This window comes from Pseudophryne corroboree, chromosome 7, assembly GCF_028390025.1.
Source record: "Pseudophryne corroboree isolate aPseCor3 chromosome 7, aPseCor3.hap2, whole genome shotgun sequence".
Taxonomy (NCBI): Eukaryota; Metazoa; Chordata; class Amphibia; order Anura; family Myobatrachidae; genus Pseudophryne; species Pseudophryne corroboree.
Window position 1 is genome coordinate 142974032 of NC_086450.1, and position 15244 is coordinate 142989275.

General features: G+C 47.8%; 1 long non-coding RNA gene across 1 annotated transcript in view; it reads right to left on the bottom strand.

Moving 5' to 3' along the window:
• Positions 1–15244, bottom strand: part of LOC134943464 (uncharacterized) — a 181259-nt gene that overhangs the window by 39809 nt on the left and 126206 nt on the right. The gene's annotated exons all lie outside the window — the stretch shown is intronic.

Sequence of the window (15244 nt, forward strand, 5' to 3'; positions counted from 1 at the left end):
AATTTACCTCAGCACTTTATTTCACATATCCAATCAGGTGTCGGCGTTGTCGACAGAGACACCTCTCACACACACACATTTGCTCCATCTCCTCCTTAGGAGAGCCTTTTACCTCAGACATGTCGATACACACGTACCGACACACCACACACTCAGGGAATGCTCATCTGAAGACAGTACCCCCACAAGGCCCTTTGGAGAGACAGAGAGAGAGTATGCCAGCACACACCCCAGCGCTATATGACCCAGGAAAAAACACAGCAATTTAATGTTTACCCAGTAGCGCTGTTATTATCTGCGCCGAATTATGTGCCACCCCTCTTCTTTAAAACCCTCTCTTCTACCGTGGTATAAGCAGGGGAGAGTCCGGGGAGCTTCCTCTCAGCGGTGCTGTGGAGAAAAACATGGCGCTGGTGAGTGCTGAGGGAGAAGACCCGCCCCCTCGACGGCGGGCTTGTCCCGCTAAAAGTGTAAAATTGGCGGGGGCTCATGCATATATACAGTGTCCAGCTGCATATATGCTCCTTTTGCCAAATAAGAGGTTTATATTGCTGCCCAGGGTGCCCCCCCCCTGCGCCCTGCACCCTTACAGTGACCGGAGTATGTGAGGTGTGTGGGAGCAATGGCGCACAGCTGCAGTGCTGTGCGTTACCTCAGTGAAGATCATGAAGTCTTCTGCTGCCTCTGAAGTCTTCTTTTCTTCTCATACTCTACTCACCCGGCTTCTATCTTCCGGCTCTGCGAGGGGGACGGTGGCGCGGCTCTAGGACGGACGGCGAGGGTGTGATCCTGCGTACCAATCCCTCTGGAGCTAATGGTGTCCAGTAGCCTAAGAAGCAGGACCTAGCTTCAGAGAGTAGGGCTGCTTCTCTCCCCTCAGTCCCACGTCTGTTGCCAGCAGAGCTCCCTGAAAATAAAAAACCTAACAAAATACTTTCTGTCAGTAAACTCAGGAGAGCTCACTAAAAAGCACCCAGCTCGTCTGGGCACAGTATCAAACTGAGGTCTGGAGGAGGGGCATAGAGGGAGGAGCCAGTGCACACCAGGAACTAAATTCTTTCTTAAAGTGCCCATGTCTCCTGCGGAGCCCGTCTATCCCCATGGTCCTTACGGAGTCCCCAGCATCCTCTAGGACATTAGAGAAAATAAGAATTTACTCACCGGTAATTCTATTTCTCGTAGTCCGTAGTGGATGCTGGGAACTCCGTAAGGACCATGGGGAATAGACGGGCTCCGCAGGAGACTGGGCACTCTAAAAGAAAGATTAGGTACTATCTGGTGTGCATTGGCTCCTCCCTCTATGCCCCTCCTCCAGACCTCAGTTAAGGAAACTGTGCCCGGAAGAGCTGACACAACAAGGAAAGGATTTGGAATCCAGGGTAAGACTCATACCAGCCACACCAATCATACTGTACAACTTGTGATAACCATACCCAGTTAACAGTATGAACAACAACTGAGCCTCAGTAACAGATGGCTCATAACAATAACCCTTTAGTTAAGCAATAACTATATACATGTATTGCAGAGAGTCCGCACTTGGGACGGGCGCCCAGCATCCACTACGGACTACGAGAAATAGAATTACCGGTGAGTAAATTCTTATTTTCTCTGACGTCCTAGTGGATGCTGGGAACTCCGTAAGGACCATGGGGATTATACCAAAGCTCCCAAACGGGCGGGAGAGTGCGGATGACTCTGCAGCACCGAATGAGCAAAGGCAAGGTCATCCTCAGCCAGGGTATCAAAGTTGTAGAACTTAGCAAATGTGTTTGAACTCGACCAAGTAGCAGCTCGGCAAAGCTGTAAAGCCGAGACCCCTCGGGCAGCCGCCCAAGAAGAGCCCACCTTCCGCGTGGAATGGGCTTTTACTGATTTAGGATGCGGCAATCCTGCCGCAGAATGAGCTTGCTGAATCATGTTACAGATCCAGCGTGCAATAGTTTGCTTTGAAGCAGGAGCACCCAGCTTGTTGGGTGCATGCAGGATAAACAGCGAGTCAGTTTTCCTGACTCCAGCCGTCCTGGCTACATAGATTTTCAAAGCCCTGACTACATCTAGTAACTTGGAGTCCTCCAAGTCCCGAGTAGCCGCAGGCACCACAATAGGTTGGTTCAAATGAAACGCTGATACCACCTTAGGGAGAAATTGGTGACAAGTCCTCAATTCTTCCCTGTCCATATGGAAGATCAGATAAGGGCTTTTACATGACAAAGCCGCCAATTCTGACACACGCCTAGCCGAAGCTAAGGCCAATAGCATGACCACTTTCCACGTGAGATATTTTAGCTCCACGGTCTTAAGTGGCTCAAACCAGTGGGATTTCAGGAAATCCAACACAATGTTAAGATCCCAAGGTGCCACTGGAGGCACAAAAGGGGGCTGAATATGCAGCACTCCCTTAACAAACGTCTGAACTTCAGGCAGTGAAGCCAGTTCTTTTTGAAAGAAAATAGATAGGGCCAAAATCTGGACCTTTATGGATCCTAATTTTAGGCCCATAGTCACTCCTGACTGTAGGAAGTGCAGGAATCGACCCAGCTGGAATCCCTCTGTAGGGGTCTTCCTGGCCTCACACCAAGCAACATATTTTCGCCATATACGGTGATAATGTTGTGCTGTCACGTCTTTCCTAGCCTTTATCAGCGTAGGAATCACTTCATCCGGAATGCCCTTTTCCGCTAGGATCCGGCATTCAACCGCCATGCCGTCAAACGCAGCCGCGGTAAGTCTTGGAACAGACAGGGCCCCTGCTGTAACAGGTCCTGTCTGAGAGGCAGAGGCCATGGGTCCTCTGATATCATTTCTTGTAGTTCTGGGTACCAAGTTCTTCTTGGCCAATCCAGAACGATGAGTATAGTTCTTACTCCTCTCTTTCTTACTATCCTCAGTACCTTGGGTATGAGAGGAAGAGGAGGGAACACATAAACCGACTGGTACACCCACGGTGTCACTAGTGCGTCCACAGCTATCGCCTGAGGGTCCCTTGACCTGGCGCAATATTTTTTTAGCTTTTTGTTGAGGCGGGACGCCATCATGTCCACCTGTGGCCGTTCCCAACGGTTTACAATCTGCGTGAAGACTTCTGGATGAAGTCCCCACTCTCCTGGGTGTAGGTCGCGCCTGCTGAGGAAGTCTGCTTCCCAGTTGTCCACTCCCGGAATGAACACTGCTGACAGTGCTAGCACGTGATTTTCCGCTCATCGGAGAATCCTTGTGGCTTCTGCCATCGCCATCCTGCTTCTTGTGCCGCCCTGTCGGTTTACATGGGCGACCGCCGTGATGTTGTCTGATTGAATCAGCACTGGTTGGTTCTGAAGCAGGGGCTCTGCTTGACTCAGGGCGTTGTAAATGGCCCTTAGTTCCAGTATATTTATGTGTAGTGAAGTCTCCTGACTTGACCACAGTCCCTGGAAGTTCCTTCCCTGAATGACTGCCCCCCATCCTCGGAGGCTTGCGTCCGTGGTCACCAGGACCCAGTCCTGTATGCCGAATCTGCGGCCTTCGAGAAGATGAGCACTCTGCAGCCACCACAGCAGAGGCACCCTGGCCCTTGGGGACAGGGTGATCAACCGATGCATCTGAAGATGCGATCCGGACCATTTGTCTAACAGATCCCACTGAAAGATCCTTGCATGGAACCTGCCGAAGGGAATTGCTTCGTAAGAAGCCACCATCTTTCCCAGGACTCGCGTGCAGTAATGCACCGACACCTGTTTTGGTTTCAGGAGGTCCCTGACCAGAGATGACAATTCCTGGGCCTTCTCCACCGGGAGAAACACCTTCTTCTGTTCTGTGTCCAGAATCATGCCCAGGAAGAGCAGACGCTTCGCAGGAATCAGCTGCGACTTTGGGATATTCAGAATCCAGCCGTGCTGTAGTAACACTTCCCGAGAAAGTGCTACGTTGACTAACAACTGCTCTCTGGACCTCGCCTTTATAAGGAGATCGTCCAAGTACGGGATAATTATAACTCCCTTCTTCCGAAGGAGTATCATCATTTCGGCCATTACCTTGGTAAATACTCTCGGTGCCGTGGACAGACCAAACGGCAACGTCTGGAATTGGTAATGACAATCCTGTACCACAAACCTGAGGTACACCTGGTGAGGTGGGTAAACGGGGACATGCAAGTAAGCATCCTTGATGTCCAGCGACACCATAAAATCCCCCTCTTCCAGGCTTGCAATAACCGCCCTGAGCGATTCCATTTTGAACTTGAACTTCCTTATATAAGTGTTCAAGGATTTTAAATTTAGAATGGGTCTCACCGAACCGTCTGGTTTCGGTACCACAAACATTGTGGAATAGTAACCCCGTCCCTGTTGAAGGAGGGGACCCTTGATTATCACCTGCTGGAGGTACAGCTTGTGAATTGCCGCCAGTACTACCTCCCTTTCCCTGGGAGCAGCTGGCAAGGCTGATTTGAGGTAACGGCGAGGGGGAGTCGCCTCGAACTCCAGCTTGTATCCCTGAGATACGATTTGAACAGCCCAGAGATCCACTTGTGAGCGAACCCACTGGTTGCTGAAGTTTCGGAAACGCGCCCCCACCGCACCCGGCTCCGCCTGTGGAGCCCCAGCGTCATGCGGTGGACTTAGAGGAAGCGGGGGAGGATTTTTTTTCCTGGGAACTGGCTGCCTGGTGCAGCTTCTTTCCTCTACCCCTGCCTCTAGGCAGAAAGGATGCGCCTCTGATCCGCTTGCCTTTCTGAGGCCGAAAGGACTGTACATGATAATTCGGTGCTTTCTTAGGCTGTGAGGGAACCTGAGGTAAAAAAGTTGACTTTCCGGCTGTTGCCGTGGATACGAGGTCCGAGAGACCGTCCCAAAACAATTCCTCACCCTTATAAGGCAAAACCTCCATGTGTCTTTTAGAATCAGCATCACCTGTCCACTGCCGAGTCCATAATACTCTCCTGGCAGAAATGGACATTGCATTAATTCTAGATGCCAGCAGGCAAATGTCCCTCTGTGCATCCCGCATATATAAGACAACGTCTTTTATATGTTCTATGGTTAGCAAAATAGTATCCCTGTCGAGAGAATCAATGTTGTCTGACAGGGTATCAGACCATGCGGCTGCAGCACTACACATCCATGCTGAAGCAATAGCAGGTCTCAGTATAGTACCTGAGTGTGTATATACAGACTTCAGGATAGCTTCCTGCTTTCTATCCGCAGGCTCCTTTAAGGCGGCCGTATCCTGAGACGGCAGTGCCACCTTTTTTGATAAGCGTGTGAGCGCTTTGTCCACCCTAGGGGATGTTCCCAACGTAACCTAACCGTTGGCGGGAAAGGGTACGCCATCAGTAACCTCTTAGAAATCACTAGTTTCTTATCGGGGGAACTCCACGCTTCCTCACACAATTCATTTAATTCATCGGATGGGGGAAAAGTCACTGGCTGCTTTTTCTCCCCAAACATAATACCCTTCTTGGTAGTAACCGGGTTAATATCAGAAATGTGCAATACATTTTTCATTGCAGTAATCATGCATCGGATGGCTTTAGTAGACTGTGCATTTGTCTCATCCTCATCTACACTGGAGTCAGACTCCGTGTCGACATCTGTGTCTACCATCTGAGCTAGCAGGCGTTTAAGAGCCCCTGATGGTCTCTGAGACGCCTGGGCAGGCACGGGTTGAGATCCCGGCTGTCCCAAGGCTGCTGCATCATCGAACCTTTTATGTAAGGAGTTGACACTGTCTGTTAAGACCTTCCACATATCCATCCAATCCGGTGTCGGCCCCGTCGGGGGCGACACTACACTTATCTGCCCTTGCTCCGCCTCCACGTAACCCTCCTCATCAAACATGTCGACACAGCCGTACCGACACACCGCACACACACACACACAGGGAATGCTCTGACTGAGGACAGGACCCCACAAAGTCCTTTGGGGAGACAGAGAGAGAGTATGCCAGCACACACCACAGCGCTATATAACACAGGGATTTTAACTATAATGAGTGATTTTTCCCAATAGCTGCTTAATATATATTATTTGCGCCTAAATTTATGTGCCCCCCCTCTCTTTTTTACCCTTCTTGTATCAGGAATACTGCAGGGGAGAGCCTGGGGAGCTGCTTCGAGCGGAACTGTGAAGGAAAAATGGCGCTGGTGTGCTGAGGAAGAAGGCCCCGCCCCCTCAGCGGCGGGCTTCTCCATGCAGTTTCTGACTGTAAAATGGCGGGGGTTTTACACATATACAGTCACAGACTGTATTATGTGTATTTTTATGCCAAAAGGTATTTTATTGCTGCCCAGGGCGCCGCCGCCCCCCCCCCCCCAGCGCCCTGCACCCTACAGTGACCGGAGTGTGTGGTGTGCAGTGGGAGCAATGGCGCACAGCTGCAGTGCTGTGCGCTACCTTAATGAAGACCGGAGTCTTCTGCCGCCGATTTCATCTCCTTCTCTTCTGTCTTCTGGCTCTGCAAGGGGGACGGCGGCGCGGCTCCGGGAACGGACGATCGAGGTCAGGCCCTGTGTTCGAACCCTCTGGAGCTAAAGGTGTCCAGTAGCCTAAGAAGCACAAGCTAGCTGCACGCAGGTAGGTTTGCTTCTCTCCCCTCAGTCCCACGTAGCAGTGAGTCTGTTGCCAGCAGATCTCACTGAAAATAAAAATCCTAACAAATACTTTCTTTTCTAGCAAGCTCAGGAGAGCCCACTAGGTGCATCCAGCTCTGGCCGGGCACAGATTCTAACTGAGGTCTGAAGGAGGGGCATAGAGGGAGGAGCCAGTGCACACCAGATAGTACCTAATCTTTCTTTTAGAGTGCCCAGTCTCCTGCGGAGCCCGTCTATTCCCCATGGTCCTTACGGAGTTCCCAGCATCCACTAGGACGTCAGAGAAATAAGAAACGAAAGAATCAGTTAAACATTGTATTTAAAGCCCCCATACTACAGCTGGAAGGAGAAATCCAGTAATCCTAACGTCTGGAGTGAAGGGGGTGGGGGGCAGTTCCACAGTTGGTGCCACTAGTCTTACTTTCCATAAAAATTTGTTAATTTGTTAATGCCCTGAGGACGGGGCAAGTCCCCGAAACATGTCGGTGAATTAAAACTGACTATTTTTACTTTTGCAAGAATCTGCGTGAGTGCCACCTTCATTTCCTACATATCTGCATGAGGTAACCCCTCTGGGAAGGCACCGCAGTAACTATACTTTGCCAAAAGAGTGCCGGGACTGTCTGTCTATATATATATATACATATATAAAATACTGAAGTCCCTTTAATGCGCTAAATTAGGAAGAGCTCAAACCACAGAGAAAGTACCTACTGTCAGAATAGGTACAAAGATAGAATAGCACAAAGAAAAGGATTCTCATGGGAGCTATAACCACCTCAGAAAAACAAGAACATTATTAAAAATAATTTATTAATAAAATTTGCAATAAATCTTTATCACTCTTGTGAATGTATTGTAATACAGAAAAAAGGTATAATAAAATTCTTATCTTAAGACCATATACATCAAATGCACAAGGATATATTGATTTTGACACTGAACTGAAGTTGCATTCTGATGATATCAGCTGTTGTATATGATGTCAAATCTTCAATAAAGTAATTCAGATGTATGATCTAATCCACATATTTGAAGAAACCCAATGCGTTTCGTCTGTTAGGACTTCATAAGGGGTTGTAATCAGATATCAATATGCATGAATTTCAATATCATATCCAGACTGTTAAGTCATTGAATTAAGTCAGATATCAATTTAGTCTCATCAACTGATACTGATAGAAAGTAGTGCTGTGAACAATTCCTTTTAGGTGTATCATTAATCACCTCACAAAAATAAGTGATAGTGATGGTATGATTCAAAGGCAGGATTGGTAGCTTCCTTCAACAATGCCTCAGGATTCACCTCACAGCTATTCTATATATATATATAAAATATTAAATTTTTACTTTTATTTTATTCCTCAGAAGCACTCACCTTAATAATTTCCTTTTTTTTTTTTTTTTTTTTTGCGCCTTATGTCGGAAAATGTGCTAGATTGTCCACTAGATGTCTAGAATTTTGAAAATCTTATGTTTAGAATCCTTAATTTTCCAGAGGGGTCTATGTACTATGTCGATGGAGATAAATTACCAGCCAACCAGGGCTTAACTGCAAGGATGCCAACAGGTCTTTATCAAGGCTTGGAAAGTGATAAATAGCATGGTGATAAAGTACCAGCCAATCACCTCCTAACTGCCATGTTACAGGCTGTGTTTAAAAACTGACAGTTAGGAGGTGATTGGCTGGTGCTTTATCACTGTGCTATTTATCACTATCCAAGGCTTGATAAATTTGGGCCTTGGAGAGAAATGATTGACTGTCACTACAGCTGCCTTTCTCCCCTGCTCAGCACACAGCACTGAGCAGTGTGTACTGGGCTGGGAAAGAGAGGCTGCTGCAGCGGCAGTCAGTTCTCCCTCTCCCTGAATACTCACAGGGAAGGGAGCAGTAGGACCATGGACCACTCTGGGCCCCTTTAGGCCCAGGCTCGGGTAAAGAGTGAAAAACCACCTAAGTGATTATTTCCTGGCGCTTGATAGGGAGGTTCACCACAGCAGCTAAACACAAGGGGTTGATCAGACCCCAGATAGATAATACACAAGCAAAAAGATGTAGCGCTAGTAGGTCATTAATGAGAAAGGTTGGCCATAATATCCACATGATTTAATATTAATAAGAGCAGAATTCATAGAACATTATAGTGCACAATTAATAAAAATCAGAATAATAAAACCAATTAAAAATAAAAAGAGAGCGCTACTCCCATTTGTTGGTATGGAGATCAAAAGAATGCAGAATTCATTAGACCTGTTCCTTTTGAAGCAGTCCCTGACCGACCTTTCTCATTAATGACCTACTTGCGCTACATCTTTTTGCCCGGGTAAAGAGTACCTGCCCACCCCCCTCTCTCGGCACCACTGCTTAACTGTCATTTTTCAAACACAGCCTGTAACATGGCAGTTAGGAGCTGGTTGGTTGGTATTGGTATCTCTGTCCACTTTATCCATCTGCAAGACTTGGTGGTCTATTCATAGAGTAGCAAAAAGTATAGGGAAGAGAGCCAGAGGAGAAGTTGCCCATGGCAACCAATCAGCTGCTATATATAATTTTATAGAATGAACTTTGTAAATGTTACCTCACCTCTAATTGGTTGCCATAGGCAACTCAGAAATTTTCAGAATCAGAAATCAGAATCAGAAATTTGTATTTGCCAAGTACACCTTTGTATACCCAGAATTTATCTGCATGCCAGAAAGCTCACATAAACAAACATATTACATTACCAGTCACAGTACATTACAAAACAAAAAATCCATAAATATTTACAATCAATAGTCATTGACATACCCTATTTATAAACAGAATATTAGTGCAAAACTAGACAGACCCTTTTTCAAGTGTTCAGCAAACAGATTGCATGCTGAAAAAACTGTTTTGATGCCTGGTGGTTTTTACAGGCAGCGCTCTATAGCGCCTGCCTGACGGAAGTAGTTGAAACAAGGAACAACCAGAATGTGACTGATCCCTAACAATGTTAATTGCCCGATTCTTCACCCTAGACAAATATAATTCATGAACAGATGGAAGATCTGCCACAATAATCCTTTCCGCTGTTTTCACAACCCTTTGTAGCCTAAGCCTATCAGGTTCTGTTGCTGAACCATACCAAACTATAACCAAGAAACATAGGCCCTCATTCCGAGTCGTTCGCTCGGTATTTTTCATCGCATCGCAGTGAAATTCCGCTTAGTGCGCATGCGCAATATTCGCACTGCAACTGCGCCAAGTATCTTTGCTATGAAGATAGTATTTTTACTCACGGCTTTTTCATCGCTCCGGCGATCGTAATGTGATTGACAGGAAATGGGTGTTACTGGGCGGAAACAGGCCGTTTTATGGGAGTGTGGCTGAAAACGCTACCGTTTCCGGAAAAAACGCAGGAGTGGCCGGAGAAACGGGGGAGTGGTTGGGCGAACGCTGGGTGTGTTTGTGACGTCAAACCAGGAACGACAAGCACTGAACTGATCGCACAGGCAGAGTAAGTCTGGAGCTACTCTAAAACTGCTAAGTAGTTTGTGAGCGCAATATTGCGAATACATCGGTCGCAATTTTAAGATGCTAAGATACACTCCCAGTAGGCGGCGGCTTAGCGTGTGTAACTCTGCTAAATTCGCCTTGCGACCGATCAACTCGGAATGAGGGCCATAATACAGACTGGATTATAGTATAATAAAAAAGAATCAGCAATTCTTGGGGGAGGTTAAACTTTTTGAACTAAAGCAAAAAGTATAATCTCTGCTGATTCCGTTTAAGAATGACATCAATATTGGGCCCCCACTTCAGATCTTGTACGATTGTAGACCCCAGAAACTTAAAAAAGAGTTGACCATAGACACAACACTGCCAGCAATCACAAGAGGGGGTACAGAAACTGAACATCTTCTAAAATCCACAACCATCTATACTGTTTTAAGAGGGTTGAACTCCAGGTTGTTCCTGAAGCACTACTGTGCTGGCTGGTCCACCTCTCTTCTATATGCTGACTCATGCCCATCCTTTCTCAAACCAAAAACAGTGGTGTCATCTGCAAAATTCTAAAATTTCACAGATTGCTTACCAGCAGCACAGCCATTGGTCTACAGAGAGAGAGAGCATAGGCGAAAGGACACACTCTTGGGGGGGGGGGGGGGGGGGGCATACTGGTCCTACGAACTCTCAAGGTAACCTCACCTGCTTTCACGTACTGTTTACTGTCCATTAGGAAATCCACAATCCATTCGCAGGTAGATACCGAAACCCCCAAATTTAACAATTAGGAGAACAATGTTCCTGGAACGATCGTATTAAATGCTGAACTAAAGTCAATGAACAGGACCCCTGCATGGGTACCAGGCAGGTCAGAATGTTGCAGAATATGATGCAACCCCATATTGACAGCATCTTCAATTGACCTATTTGCCTAATAGGCAAACTGCAAGCTGTCCAAGCGAGGACCTACCGTTACTTACAAATGGTTCAGCACTAAACGTTCGAATGATTTCATGACCATGTGTAAGGGCAATTGGTCTGTAGTCATTTAAACTCGAGATGGCAGTCTTCTAGGGTAAGGGTACAATAGTGGAACACTTAAAACAGGAAGGAACCACACACAGTTCCAAGGATCTATTAAAGATCGTTGTGAAAAATTTCCAACCCAGAAGCCATCATAGGCTTTTGCCTTATGAATAGATTAACCACCTCGTCCTGATCTATCTGTAATCTTTGAGAACAACTCCCAATCTCAGGTAGAGCAGTTGTTGAGGAATCAATATTAAAATAAGATTTTACTCACCGGTAAATCTATTTCTCGTAGTCCGTAGTGGATGCTGGGACTCCGTAAGGACCATGGGGATTAGCGGCTCCGCAGGAGACTGGGCACAACTAAAGAAAGCTTTAGGACTACCTGGTGTGCACTGGCTCCTCCCACTAAGACCCTCCTCCAGACCTCAGTTAGGATACTGTGCCCGGAAGAGCTGACACAAATAGGAAGGATTTTGAATCCCGGGTAAGACTCATACCAGCCACACCAATCACACCGTATAACTCGTGATACTATACCCAGTTAACAGTATGAAATATAACTGAGCCTCTCAACAGATGGCTCAACAATAACCCTTTAGTTAGGCAATAACTATAAACAAGTATTGCAGACAATCCGCACTTGGGATGGGCGCCCAGCATCCACTACGGACTACGAGAAATAGATTTACCGGTGAGTAAAATCTTATTTTCTCTGACGTCCTAAGTGGATGCTGGGACTCCGTAAGGACCATGGGGATTATACCAAAGCTCCCAAACGGGCGGGAGAGTGCGGTTGACTCTGCAGCACCGAATGAGCAAACTCTAGGTCCTCCTCAGCCAGGGTATCAAACTTGTAGACTGTTGCAAAAATGTTTGAACCCGACCAAGTAACAGCTCGGCAAAGTTGTAAAGCCGAGACCCCTCGGGCAGCCGCCCAAGAAGAGCCCACTTTCCTCGTGGAATGGGCTTTTACAGATTTAGGGTGCGGCAGTCCAGCCGCAGCATGTGCAAGTTGAATCGTGCTACAGATCCAGCGAGCAATAGTCTGCTTAGAAGCAGGAGCACCCAGCTTGTTGGGTGCATACAGGATAAATAGCGAGTCAGTTTTCCTGACTCAAGCCGTCCTGGAAACATATACTTTTCAGGGCCCTGACTACGTCCAGTAACTTGGAATCCTCCAAGTCCCAAGTAGCCGCAGGCACCACAATAGGTTGGTTCCCATGAAAAACTGATACCACCTTAGGAAGGAATTGGGAACGAGTCCTCAATTCCGCCTTATCCATATAAAATACAGATAAGGGCTTTTGTATGACAAAGCCGCCAATTCTGATACACGCCTGGCCGACGCCACGGCCCACAGCATGACCACTTTCCACGTGAGGTATTATAGCTCCACGGATTTAAGTGGCTCAACCCAATGCGACTTCAGGAAATCCAACACCACGTTGAGATCCCACGGTGCCACTTGAGGCACAAACGGGGGCTGACTATGCAGCACTCCCTTAACAAAAGTCCGAACTTCAGGCAGTGAAGCCAGTTCTATTTTGGAAGAAAATCGATAGAGCCGAAATCTGGACCTTCATGGAACCCAATTTTAGGCCCATAGTCACCTCTGACTGTAGGAAGTGCAGAAATCGACCTAGCTGAAATTTCTCCTTTGGGGCCTTCCTGGCCTCACAGCACGCAACATATTTCCGCCATATGCGGTGATAATGGTTTGTGTTCACTTCTTTCCTAGCTTTAAATAGCGTAGGGATAACTTCCTCCGGAATGCCCTTTTCCTTCAGGATCCGGCGTTCAACCGCCATGCCGTCAAACGCAGCCGCGGTACATCTTGGAACAGACAGGCCCCCTGCTGCAGCAGGTCCTGTCTGAGCGGCAGAGGCCATGGGTCCTCTGAGATCATTTCTTGGAGTTCTGGTTACCAAGCTCTTCTTGGCCAACCCGGAACAATGAGTATAGTTCTTACTCCTCTCCTTCTTATTATTCTCATTACCCTGGGTAAGAGAGGCAGAGAAGGGAACACATACACCGACTGGTACACCCACGGTGTTACCAGAGCGTCCACAGCTATCGCCTGAGGGTCCCTTGACCTGGCGCAATATCTTTGTAGCTTTTTGTTGAGACGGGACGCCATCATGTCTACCTGTGGCCTTTCCCAACGGTGTACAATCATTTGGAAAACTTCTGGATGAAGTCCCCACTCTCCCGGGTGGAGGTCGTGTCTTCTGAGAAAGTCTGCTTCTCAGTTGTCCACTCCGGGAATGAACACTGCTGACAGTGCTAACACATGATTTTCCACCCATCGGAGAATCCTTGTGGCTTCTGCCATCGCCATCCTGCTTCTTGTGCCGCCCTGTCAGTTTACATGAGCGACCGCCGTGATGTTGTCTGTCTGGATCAGCACCGGCCGGTGTTGAAGCAGGGGTCTAGCCTGACTTAGGGCATTGTAAATGGCCCTTAGTTCCAGAATATTTATGTGTAGGGAAGTCTCCTGACTTTTCCATAGCCTTGGAAGTTTCTTCCCTGTGTGACTGCACCCCAGCCTCGAAGGCTGGCATCCGTGGTCACCAGGACCCAGTCCTGTATGCCGAATCTGCGGCCCCCTAGAAGATGAGCACTCTGCAGCCACCACAACAGCGACACCCTGGCCCTTGGAGACAGGGTTATCCGCCGATGCATCTGAAGATGCGACCCGGACCACTTGTCCAACAGATCCCACTGGAAAATCCTTGCATGGGACCTGGCGAATGGAATTTCTTTGTAAGAAGCTACCATCCTTCCCAGGGCTCGCGTGCATTGATGCACCGACACCTGTATACGTATTAGGAGGTCTCTGTCTAGAGACGACAACTCCTTGGACTTCTCCTCCGGGAGAAACCCTTTTTATCCTGTTCTGTGTCCAGAACCATACCCAGGAACAGTAGACGCGTCGTAGGAACCAGCTGCGACTTTGGAATATTCAGAATCCAGCCGTGCTGTTGTAGCACTTCCCGAGATAGTGCTACTCCGCCGAACAACTGCTCCCTGGACCTCGCCTTTATAAGGAGATCGTCCAAGTACGGGATAATTATTTCGGCCATTACCTTGGTAAATACCTCGGTGCCGGGGACAGACCAACGGCAACGTCTGGAATTGGTAATGACAATCCTGTACCACAATTTTGAGGTACTCCTGGTGAAGAGGGTAAATAGGGACATGCAGGTAAGCATCCTTGATGTCCAGTGATACCATGAAATTCTCCAGGCTTGCAATATTCGCCCTGAGCGATTCCATTTTGAACTTGAACCTTCGTATATAAGTGTTCAAGGCTTTCAATTTTAGAATGGGTCTCACCGAACCGTCTGGTTTTGGTACCACAACATTTTGGAATAGTAACCCCGGCCTTGTTGAAGGAGGGGTACCTTGATTTCACCTGCTGGAAGTACAGCTTGTGAATTGCCGCCAGTGCTACCTTTCTCCGAGGGCAGCAGGCAAGGCTGATGTGAGGTAATGGCGAGGGGGAGTCGCCTCGAACTCCAGCCTGTATCCCTGTGATACTATTTGCAGAACCTAGGGATCCACCTGTGGGCAAGCCCACTGGTCCCTGAAGTTCCCGAGACGCGCCCCTACCGCACCTGTCTCCACCTGTGGAGCCCCAACGTCATGCGGTGGACTCAGAGGAAGCAGGGGAAGATTTTTGATCCTGGGAACTGGCTGCTGGTGCAGCTTTTTCCTTCTTCCCTTGTCTCTGTGCAGAAAGGAAGCGCCTTTGACCCGCTTGCTTTTCTGAAGCCGAAAGGACTGTACCTGAAAATACAGTGCTTTCTTAGGCTGTGAGGAAACCTGAGGTAAAAAAATTTCTTCCCAGCTGTTGCTGTGGATACGAGGTCCCAGAGACCATCCCCAAACAATTCCTCACCCTTATAAGGCAGAATCTCCATGTGCCTTTTATAGGCAGCATCACCTGTCCACTGCCGGGTTTCTAATATCCTCCTGGCAGAATGGACATTGCATTAATTCTGGATGCCAGCCGGCAAATATCCCTCTGTGCATCCTTTATATCTAAGACGACGTCTTTAATATGCTCTATGTTAGCAAACTATTATCCCTGTCTTAGAGTATTAATATTATCTGACTGGGTATCAGGCCACGCTGCAGCAGCACTATTTATGCTGAGGCAATTGCAGGTC